The sequence below is a fragment of the Anopheles coluzzii genome, chromosome 2 (genome assembly GCF_943734685.1).
Source record: "Anopheles coluzzii chromosome 2, AcolN3, whole genome shotgun sequence".
In the NCBI taxonomy this organism is placed as follows: Eukaryota; Metazoa; Arthropoda; class Insecta; order Diptera; family Culicidae; genus Anopheles; species Anopheles coluzzii.
The window spans coordinates 81657309-81668644 of NC_064670.1; the positions used below are offsets into that span (position 1 = coordinate 81657309).

At 41.9% G+C, this 11336-nt stretch overlaps 1 long non-coding RNA gene across 4 annotated transcripts; it reads right to left on the bottom strand.

The window, feature by feature from the left end:
• Nucleotides 1-285: 285 nt before the first annotated feature.
• Nucleotides 286-6799, bottom strand: LOC125906407 (uncharacterized). 4 transcript variants are annotated; one of them, XR_007451782.1, is made up of 4 exons: nucleotides 5870-6799; nucleotides 4854-5799; nucleotides 2481-3385; nucleotides 286-2410 (listed from the first exon to the last, which is right to left on the bottom strand). It is a non-coding gene; the product is annotated as an uncharacterized LOC125906407 (long non-coding RNA). The 4 variants fall into 4 exon arrangements; XR_007451780.1 differs by having other exon boundaries at nucleotides 286-541; nucleotides 617-2410; nucleotides 4854-6791; XR_007451781.1 differs by having other exon boundaries at nucleotides 4854-6799.
• Nucleotides 6800-11336: the final 4537 nt, after the last annotated feature.

An 11336-nucleotide genomic window follows, 5' to 3' on the forward strand; every position in this document is an offset into this window, starting at 1 on the left:
ATACACACACATACACAGCCACGCACGCATGCAAGCACACATACACACACATACACAGCCATGCACGCATGCAAGCTCACATACACACACACATACACAGCCACGCAAGCATGCAAGCACACATACACACACATACACAGCCATGCACGCATGCAAGCACACATACACACACATACACAGCCATGCACGCATGCAAGCACACATACACACACATACACAGCCACGCACGCATGCAAGCACACATACACACACATACACACATACCTACCCCTCCCACTCTCTTGGTGTTTTTCGCAAGGTGATCCCGTAGGATCTCGTTATGCGAAGCGGCAAAAACACACACAGCCACGCACGCAGGCATGCACACACATACACACACATAGACGCGCGCGCGCACGCACGCACGAACGCACGAGGGAGCGTAAAGGTTCTATACGTTGCCGGTCTCCCCCTCCCGTGTTCTCGTTCTCCGAGAAGGCTGATGTGTGCACGTTTGTGCGTGTACCTTTGCCGTCCTGTAAGCTGGAGGATTAGTTCAGCGCTGTTGAAGAAATGAAAGTTAAGAATAAGATTACTCACTCTTTTTTCGTATGCTTTGTGTGTTTTCATAACTTACCTTATTGCAAACAAAATCCGGAATGAATCTCCTCGTTTCGAATATTCCGCATTCGATCACATCCTCGGCGATGCTCGACACCATCAGTGGATGAAAGCAGGAAAAGAAACAAAGAAAATAATCAGTCACCATCAACATCACTTTACTCTCACACTTTTACATCGGTCTATGAGTCTTACCTTTTCAATTTCACCAAAACAAACAGGGATGGAACCAAATCCAGAACACCAAAATCACACACGATTTCTGGAGCAAACCGACACATCCTCCCCCTCCAATTGTTTACCACAGACTGACGTGTGTGTGAGCAGCAATGTTCTTGAAGCGGTGAGCAACGGTAAAGCACACACAAGAAGAAGCGAGACGGCTATACGAGTAGCGAATTACGCCGCCGCACACACAGCGCGCGTCATAATTTTATGCGCGAAAATCTTAAAATTTAAGTTATTCATGACAAATTGTATCGACATTTTCATACTCTGACGAACTTTTACGAAAGATATGTAAAAACTTAATGTAGTGCAATTAAATTTAGTGCAATATCATTAGCAGAACATAATATTTTGATATTTGTTTGTAAATTCAGATCCTAGGAGCTACTACTTTTTTGAACAATAAGTGTAGAAACACAAATTTTGTCTGAGTCCAGAACAGCAACAGGGAAGATGTCGTACCCTGAGTGTGGAGATGTGTGTGTGTATGTGGTGAACGTTGCCGCGACAAGCGTGCTTTAGGATACATCGCGTGTAGGAGGGGGTAAAATCGCTTGGCTCATTGAAAATACAGGCAAAGTTTGCGCGAAGAAAACGCAACACTGCGGATTGTATGGAAAATGTTGCGCGTTCAATCCGATTGCCATGCGATTGTCCTGGGGGATGGTGCGTTCATCACCCAACCGGCATTATCGCGCGATTTTTATGTGTATCTATCATTTTTCTCATTCTAACATTCACAAAATTTTTCATTCTGCCTCGCTCTTCTGGGTGTTGGTCTGTATTTGCTTGCGACTTGGCTGTGTCGCATCAACGATTCGCATGTTTCATTTAGCTCATCCCTTTCCATCGTTGGAGAGAAACTCTTGCGTCTCGCTTTTCTGGGACTTATTCAATTTCGCTTGCTACACCAATCGTTCACGCAAGCGTTCTCCTCTCACCCAACCAACATTGTCACGTTGCAAGCGGTTTTTTTTGTATAGAAAAAGTGTTCTCTATAGCGCGGTCAAATCGTTCTCGATAGCAGAACTACCCAACCGACATTATCGCGCGACATTTTAAAATTTTGTATGAGAAAAAACGGGCTCAAAACGTTCTCAAATCGTGCTCATTAGCAGCACTAAAGAGCACGTCTCTGCAACGGTGCGACAGCGTGTATCATACATCTAGTTTCTGTATGCTACATTATTGTTCAATTTCTTTCATTCTCTCCATTCTCCCTACAAAGACTCTTACTCTCTTTTGTCCATTCTGCACATGCTTACGCTCTTTATTTTACCTTCTTACTCGCACATACATATTTACATACTCACACAATTCACACTGCCTAAAACCGGTGCGGGATACACACGTACCCGTCTTGCCTGCCTTCTCTCCTCGTTCTTCCTTTCCTCCAGCTTTGCCTTCGTCGAATGGTGTGTACGCGTCCTGCTTGCTTCCCTCTTGCTGCTCCCACGCGCTGCACTAGCGAGCTGGATGTTCGTCTCTACCTTCCTGCCGCTTCTCCTCTACCAGGCGCTAGCACGTTGGAGGATCGAATCGTTCCTGCCTTCTTTCCTCTCCTGTTCTGTTTTCGGCACTCCTAGGGATAGAAGGAAATATTAACTATTTTGCCAACAGCTGTTCAATTTAACCTCAAGCACAATACTTACCAACCAATTGAATATTGCTTCTGTTGTGGTCCGTGCTCACTTCCGTTCGTGCGTGTGTTACGATTTCTTTAAAAAACGAAATTAATTTTATATCACAATTATCAATACAATTCAGTTTGATAAAGATTGAAATAACCCTTTATTAAAAACTGTACTTACCAAATAGTTTTTCCGTACTGGTTTCACGAGAGAAAAAACGAACACACACCGACGCGTCCTACCGCTTGCAAACTTGATTTCACACTACCACATTTTCATGTGAACGCGAAGCAGCGCCTTCCTCGTGTGGCTATACAGGTATTCCCCGATATACGCCATACTCGATATACACGATTTCGCTATACGCTTTTTTTCTAAATTTGACGGTTCTTTGAACAAGTAGTACTAATTTTAGAAATCGAATGTCAAATGCAAAATAAATTCCCTTTTGGTTGAATATTAAAAACCATTTCAAATGGTATAAAATTGAAAAATTCAGTTGAAATTAGATCAAATAACTATTTGGTTAGTTAGTTGATTTAGTTATTTGATCTAATTTCAACTGAATTTTTCAATTTTATACCATTTGAAATGGTTTTTAATATTCAACCAAAAGGGAATTTATTTTGCATTTGACATTCGATTTCTAAAATTAGTACTACTTGTTCAAAGAACCGTCAAATTTACGTAAGCGTATTAGTTATTTGATCTAATTTCAACTGAATTTTTCAATTTTATACCATTTGAAATGGTTTTTAACCATTCGGTAGTGGTAGGTTTAGTGGCTAAAACCTACCACTTCATGCAAAGTTCTACGGATATTAGTTATAACTTGACTGAAAACCTCGAAATTCGACTTTCGCTATTGAATATTCGAGATACGCTATTGCCTCCGGTCCGCATTGATAGCGTATATCGGGGAGTACCTGTACAATGATACAAAAAGCGGGCGAGAGGAGAACGCTTGCGTGAACGATTGGTGTAGCAAGCGAAATTGGACAAGTCCCAGAAAAGCGAGACGCAAGAGTTTCTCTCCAACGATGGAAAGGGATGAGCTAAATGAAACATGCGAATCGTTGATGCGACACAGCCAAGTCGCAAGCAAACCCAACCGGCATTATCGCGCGACAATTTCCAATTTTGTATGAGAAAAAACGGGCTCAAAACGTTCTCAAATCGTGCTCATTAGCAGCACTAAAGAGCACGTTTCTGCAACGGTGCGACAGCGTGTATCATACATGTAGTTTCTGTATGCTACATTATTGTTCAATTTCTTTCATTCTCTCTTCTCTCCCAAAACAAACACAGACTCTCTCTAATTTTTCCATTCCACACATTCGCTCTTTATTTCACCTCTTTACCTCTACTCACACATACACTTTTCAATACTCACACAATTCACACTGCCGAAAACCGGTGCAGGATACACACGTACCCGTCTTGCCTGCCTTCTCTCCTCGTTCTTCCTATAATCCAGCGTTGTCTTCGTCGAATTGTGTCCACACGTTAAAAATTCTTCCTGCTTGCCTCCCTCTCGCTGCTCCCACATGCTGCGCTAGCGCGCTGGATGTTCGTCTCTACCTTCCTACCGCTTCTCCTCTACCAGGCGCTAGCACGTTGGAGGATCGGATCGTTCCTGCCTTCTTTCCTCTCCTGTTCTGTTTTCGGCACTCCTAGGGATAGAAGGAAATATTAACTATTTTGCCAACAGCTGTTCAATTTAACGTCAAGCACAATACTTACCAACCAATTGAATATTGCTTCTGTTGTGGTCCGTGCTCACTTCCGTTCGTGCGTGTGTTACGATTTCTTTAAAAAAAACGAAATTGATTTGATATCACAATTATCAATACAATTCAGTTTGATAAAGATTGATATAACCCTTTATTAAAAACTGTACTTACCAAATAGTTTTTCCGTACTGGTTTCTCGAGAGAAAAAACGGACACACACCGACGCGTCCTACTGCTTGCAAACTTGATTTCACACTATCACATTTTCATGTGAACGCGAAGCAGCTCCTTCCTCGTGTGGCTATACAGGTATTCCCCGATATACGCCATACTCGATATACACGATTTCGCTATACGCTTTTTTCTAAATTTGACGGTTCTTTGAACAAGTAGTGCTAATTTTAGAAATCGAATGTCAAATGCAAAATAAATTCCCTTTTGGTTGAATATTAAAAACCATTTCAAATGGTATAAAATTGAAAAATTCAGTTGAAATTAGATCAAATAACTAATTTAGTGGCTAAAACCTACCACTTCATGCAAAGTTATACGGATATTAGTTATAATTTGACTGAAAACCTCGAAATTCGACTTTCGCTATTGAATATTCGAGATACGCTATTGCCTCCGGTACGCATTGATAGCGTATATCGGGGAGTACCTGTACAATGATACAAAGAGCGGGCGAGAGGAGAACGCTTGCGTGAACGATTGGTGTAGCAAGCGAATTTGGACAAGTCCCAGAAAAGCGAGACGCAAGAGTTTCTCTCCAACGATGGAAAGGGATGAGCTAAATGAAACATGCGAATCGTTGATGCGACACAGCCAAGTCGCAAGCAAATACAGACCAACACCCAGAAGAGCGAGGCAGAATGAAAAATTTTGTGAATGTTAGAATGAGAAAAATGATAGATACACATAAAAATCGCGCGATAATGCTGGTTGGGAATACAGACCAACACCCAGAAGAGCGAGGCAGAATGAAAAATTTTGTGAATGTTAGAATGAGAAAAATGATAGATACACATAAAAATCGCGCGATAATGCTGGTTGGGATATAGAGAAGGTTTTTGAAATCGTGCGACAGCGTGTATCATACATGTGGTTTCTGTATGCTACATTATTGTTCAATTTCTTTCATTCTCTCCTCTCTCCCAAAACAAACACAGACTCTCTTTCATTTTCCCATTCCACACATTCGCTCTTTATTTTACCTCTTTACCTCTACTCACACATATACTTTTCAATACTCACATTTCACACTGCCGAAAACTCGTTGCGGGATACACACGTACCCGTCTTGCCTGCCTTCTCTCCTCGTTCTTCCTTTCATCCAGCGTTGTCTTCGTCGAATGGTGTGTACGCGTTAAAAATTATTCCTGCTTGCCTCCCCCTCGCTGTTCCCAGGTGCTGCGCTAGCGTGCTGGATGATCGTCCCTACCTTCCTGCCGCCTCTCCTCTACCAGGCGCGTTCCTGCCTTCGCGAGCACGTTGGAGCGCGAGCACGTTGGAGGATCGTTCCTGCCTTCCTGCCGCTTCTCCTTCGTCCGGCGCTAACGCGTTGAATGATCGTTCCTGCCTCTCCTGTCCTTTTGTTTTTGGCACTGCTGGTGAAAGAGGGAAATATTATCTATTTTGAAAACCGCTGTTCCATTTAACGCGAAGCATGATACTTACCAACCAATTAATTATTTCTATCGTGGTCCGTGCTCACTTCAGTTTGTGCGTGTGTTACGATTTGCTATAGAAAACGAAATTGATTTGATATCACCAATTATTAATACCATTCAGTTTGATACAGATTGATATAATCCTTTATTAAAAGCTGTACTTACCAAATAGTTTTTCCGTACTGGTTTCACGAGAGAAAAAAACGGGCACGCATCGACGTAGCCTACCGCTTGCAAACTTGATTTCACACTACCACATTTTCATGTGAACGCGAAGCAGCGCCTTCCTCTGGTGGCTATACAGGTATTCCCCGATATACGCCATACTCGATATACGCGATTTCGCTATAAGCTTTTTTTCTAAATTTGAAAGTTCTTTGAGCAAATTGTACTAATTTGACACATCGAATATCAAATTCAAAATAAATTCCCTTTTGATCGAATATTAAAAGCCATTTCAAAAGGTGTACAATTGTAATCTTCAGTTGAATCAGATCAAATAACTAATTAAGTGGTAAATCCTACCACTTCAAGCAAAATTATACGAAAATTAGCTATAATTTGACTGAAAACTCGACATTTGCTAATATTCGAGATACGCTATTGCCTCCGGTCCGCATTAATAGCGTATATCGGGGAGTACCTGCAAGATGATACAAAGAGCGGACGAGAGAAGATCGCTTGCGTGAACGCTTGGTGTAGCAAGCGAAATTGGACAAGTCCCAGAAAAGCGAGACGCAAGAGTTTCTCTCTAACGATGGAAAGAGAAGAACCATATGAAACATGAGGATGGTTGGTGTGACACAGCCAAGTTGCGAGCAAAAACTGACCAACACCCAGAAGAGCAAGACAGAATGAAAATTTTTTTGAATGTTAGAATGAGAAAAATGATAGATACACATAAAAATCGCGCGATAATGCCGGTTGGGCACCCGCTCTTTGTATCATTGTACAGGTACTCCCCGATATACGCTACCAATGCGGACCAGAGGCAATAGCGGATCTCGAATGTTAGCGCAAGTCGATTTTCGAGGATTTCAGTCTAATTATAGCTAATTTTCGTATAATTTTGCATGAAGTGGTAGGTTTTAGCCACTAAATTAGTTATTTGATCTGATTTCAACTGAATAATACAATTTTATACCTTTTGAAATTGTTTTTAATATTCAACCAAAAGGATTTTTTTTGCATTTGACATTCGATGTATCAAATTAGTACTATTTACTCAAAGAACCGTCAAATTTAGAAAAAAAAGCGTATAGAGAAATCGCGTATATCGAGTATGGCGTATATCGGGGAATACCTGTATAGCCACACGAGGAAGGCGCTCCTTCGCGTTCACATGAAAATGTGGTAGTGTGAAATCAAGTTTGTAAGCGGTAGGACGCGTCGATGCGTACTCGTTTTTTCTCTAGTAAAACCACTACGAAAAAAATATTTGGTAAGTACAGCTTTTAATAAAGGGTTATATCAATCTTCATCAAACTGAATTGTATTGACAATTGTGATTTAAAATCAATTTCGTTTTTTAAAGAAATCGTTACACACGCACGCACGCGGAAGTGAGCACGGACCACAAAAGAAGCAATATTCAATTGGTTGGTAAGTATTGTGCTTGGTGTTAAATTGAACAGCTGTTGGCAACATAGTTAATATTTCCCTCTATCCCTAGGAGTGCCGAAAACAACAGAACAGGAGAGGAAAGAAAGCAGGAACGACCATTCAACGCGCTAGCGCCGGAGAAGCGGCAGGGGGGCAGGAACGATCCTCCAACGTGCTAGCGCCTGATAGAGGAGAAGCGGCAGGAAGGTAGGGACGATCCTCCAGCGCGCTAGCGCAGCATGTGGGAGCAGCGAAAGGGAGGCAAGCAGGAAGAATTTTTAACGCGTGCACACCATTCGACGAAGACAACGCTGGATGAAAGGAACAACGAGGAGAGAAGGCAGGCAAGACGTGTGTATCCCGCACCGGTTTTCGGCAGTGTGAATTGTGTGAGTATTTCAAAGTGTATGTGCGAGTAAAGAGGTAAAAATAAAGAGCGAATGTGTGGAATGGAAAATGAGAGAGAGTCTGAGTTTGTTTTGGGAGAAAGGAGAGAATAAAGAAATTGTACAATAATGTAGCATACAGAAACTACATGTATGATACACGCTGTCGCACGGTTGCAGAAACGTGCTCTTTAGTGCTGCTAATGAGCACGATTTGAGAACGTTTTGAGCCCATTTTTTCTCATACAAAATTTTAAAATGTCGCGCGATAATGTCGGTTGGGCATAGGACATCACCCCAACCGACATTATCGCGCGACATTTTAAAATTTTGTATGAGAAAAAACGGGCTCAAAACGTTCTCAAATCGTGCTCATTAGCAGCACTAAAGAGCACGTCTCTGCAACGGTGCGACAGCGTGTATCATACATCTAGTTTCTGTATGCTACATTATTGTTCAATTTCTTTCATTCTCTCCATTCTCCCTACAAAGACTCTTACTCTCTTTTGTCCATTCTGCACATGCTTACGCTCTTTATTTTACCTTCTTACTCGCACATACATATTTACATACTCACACAATTCACACTGCCTAAAACCGGTGCGGGATACACACGTACCCGTCTTGCCTGCCTTCTCTCCTCGTTCTTCCTTTCCTCCAGCTTTGCCTTCGTCGAATGGTGTGTACGCGTCCTGCTTGCTTCCCTCTTGCTGCTCCCACGTGCTGCACTAGCGAGCTGGATGTTCGTCTCTACCTTCCTGCCGCTTCTCCTCTACCAGGCGCTAGCACGTTGGAGGATCGAATCGTTCCTGCCTTCTTTCCTCTCCTGTTCTGTTTTCGGCACTCCTAGGGATAGAAGGAAATATTAACTATTTTGCCAACAGCTGTTCAATTTAACCTCAAGCACAATACTTACCAACCAATTGAATATTGCTTCTTTTGTGGTCCGTGCTCACTTCCGTTCGTGCGTGTGTTATGATTTCTTTAAAAAAACGAAATTAATTTTATATCACAATTATCAATACAATTCAGTTTGATAAAGATTGAAATAACCCTTTATTAAAAACTGTACTTACCAAATAGTTTTTCCGTACTGGTTTCACGAGAGAAAAAACGAACACACACCGACGCGTCCTACCGCTTGCAAACTTGATTTCACACTACCACATTTTCATGTGAACGCGAAGCAGCGCCTTCCTCGTGTGGCTATACAGGTATTCCCCGATATACGCCATACTCGATATACACGATTTCGCTATACGCTTTTTTTCTAAATTTGACGGTTCTTTGAACAAGTAGTACTAATTTTAGAAATCGAATGTCAAATGCAAAATAAATTCCCTTTTGGTTGAATATTAAAAACCATTTCAAATGGTATAAAATTGAAAAATTCAGTTGAAATTAGATCAAATAACTATTTGGTTAGTTAGTTGATTTAGTTATTTGATCTAATTTCAACTGAATTTTTCAATTTTATACCATTTGAAATGGTTTTTAACCATTCGGTAGTGGTAGGTTTAGTGGCTAAAACCTACCACTTCATGCAAAGTTCTACGGATATTAGTTATAACTTGACTGAAAACCTCGAAATTCGACTTTCGCTATTGAATATTCGAGATACGCTATTGCCTCCGGTCCGCATTGATAGCGTATATCGGGGAGTACCTGTACAATGATACAAAAAGCGGGCGAGAGGAGAACGCTTGCGTGAACGATTGGTGTAGCAAGCGAAATTGGACAAGTCCCAGAAAAGCGAGACGCAAGAGTTTCTCTCCAACGATGGAAAGGGATGAGCTAAATGAAACATGCGAATCGTTGATGCGACACAGCCAAGTCGCAAGCAAATACAGACCAACACCCAGAAGAGCGAGGCAGAATGAAAAATTTTGTGAATGTTAGAATGAGAAAAATGATAGATACACATAAAAATCGCGCGATAATGCTGGTTGGGACACCGTAGGGCGCGCGCTTGTCACACGGCTTTGCGCTAGTGACGTCGTTCCGTAGCCATCACAGTACGTCACTCGTTGCCCTCGGGTTGAAGGGTTTTGACCTCTAGCTAAGCCATTTTCTTTTTGTGGGGTTCGCCTCATCGAACTTTCCATGGCAAGAATCCATTCTTCAAACGCTTCTCGATCAGCGCAACCCTCGGAATTCAGCGGTTATGATGTTGGCGCCCCCAAACGATCCGTTTCCCAGCACCATTCTTCCGCTTTCTCGAACAAGAATTCCGTGAGCTTCGCGAGCTTCTCGAACTCGATTTCGGACATTCGTTGGCGTCGTTGGTCCGTAGACATGCGTAAACTTTCACTCACTATCCTCCTTTCGCTTCCCGTCCCGCCTTCGTGGCTATGGTAAAACTCACCCGAGCAGCCCGTGTGCACTGCTGGTATCTTGGATTCGAGAAAGGCCGAAAGTTGACACCTTTCACCTATTTATATGTTTTTGTCCCTCATAACGCTGCCAGTGCCGTGGAACCTTATAAAGGTTCCAACACATACGTTTGAAGTCTGGCAAGTTACTCGCATTCTTGATTTCTCCGGGTAATCTGTTGTATAATTGAATCCCCTTGAAAAACAAGGAGTTTCTGGCACCATGTGAAATTAAGTTGGGAACCCTCGGCTCATTTGCTCTGCGTGTACAGTGCCGATGAACATCAGATCCTCGAACAATGCGTTCCCCTAAATACCCTGGCAAAAGGCCCCCCAAAAGTTTAAATATAAAGGTCATGGTTTGATACACAATCCTCTGCTCTACAAACATCCACTGAAGAATATCTAGCATAACAAAAGACGACGTACGTCGGCCACACCCTAAAGCTAACCGCATAATACGATATTGCAATCTCTGAAGCCTTTTAATTTGTCCCTTATTGCCAAGAAACAGAATCGACGAGCAAAAATCAAAATGTGGTGAAATCAGTGACTTATAGAGATTAACTATCCCAAAAAAATCGAGATCTTTTGCCAGCCTACTAATAACCCCACACTTTGATGCCACTTTAGCGATGACCCAGTCTATGTGAGTGTTGAACTTCAATCTGTCGTCTAAAATAACCCCCAGATATTAAACCTGACGGACTCTTTCGATTGGTTCCTTATTTATCACGATGGATGGGGGACTGTCTAATACACCAGCAGTCATTACCATGTAACTAGTCTTAACGTTTAATGCTAGCTTTTTGTACCTAAGCCAACCATCCAGAGCGTTTAAATCGATATTCATCAGAGACTCTGCTTGCTTGATGTCTTTGTGCGAGATAAACAAAACAGTATCATCGGCAAAAAGATTGATCTCACAAGACTTCAAAACCTGTTTCATGTCATTGATATACATTATAAACAAAATTGGTCCATTGGAACTCCAAGGGTATTTTCTATAGGCTTTGATATAGAGTTTCCAAAAACTGTTCTCTGAGTTCTGTCTTTTAAATAATTTTCGAACCAATTGAGCTCCCTCCCCACAATACCAAAACGCCTTAAGGTC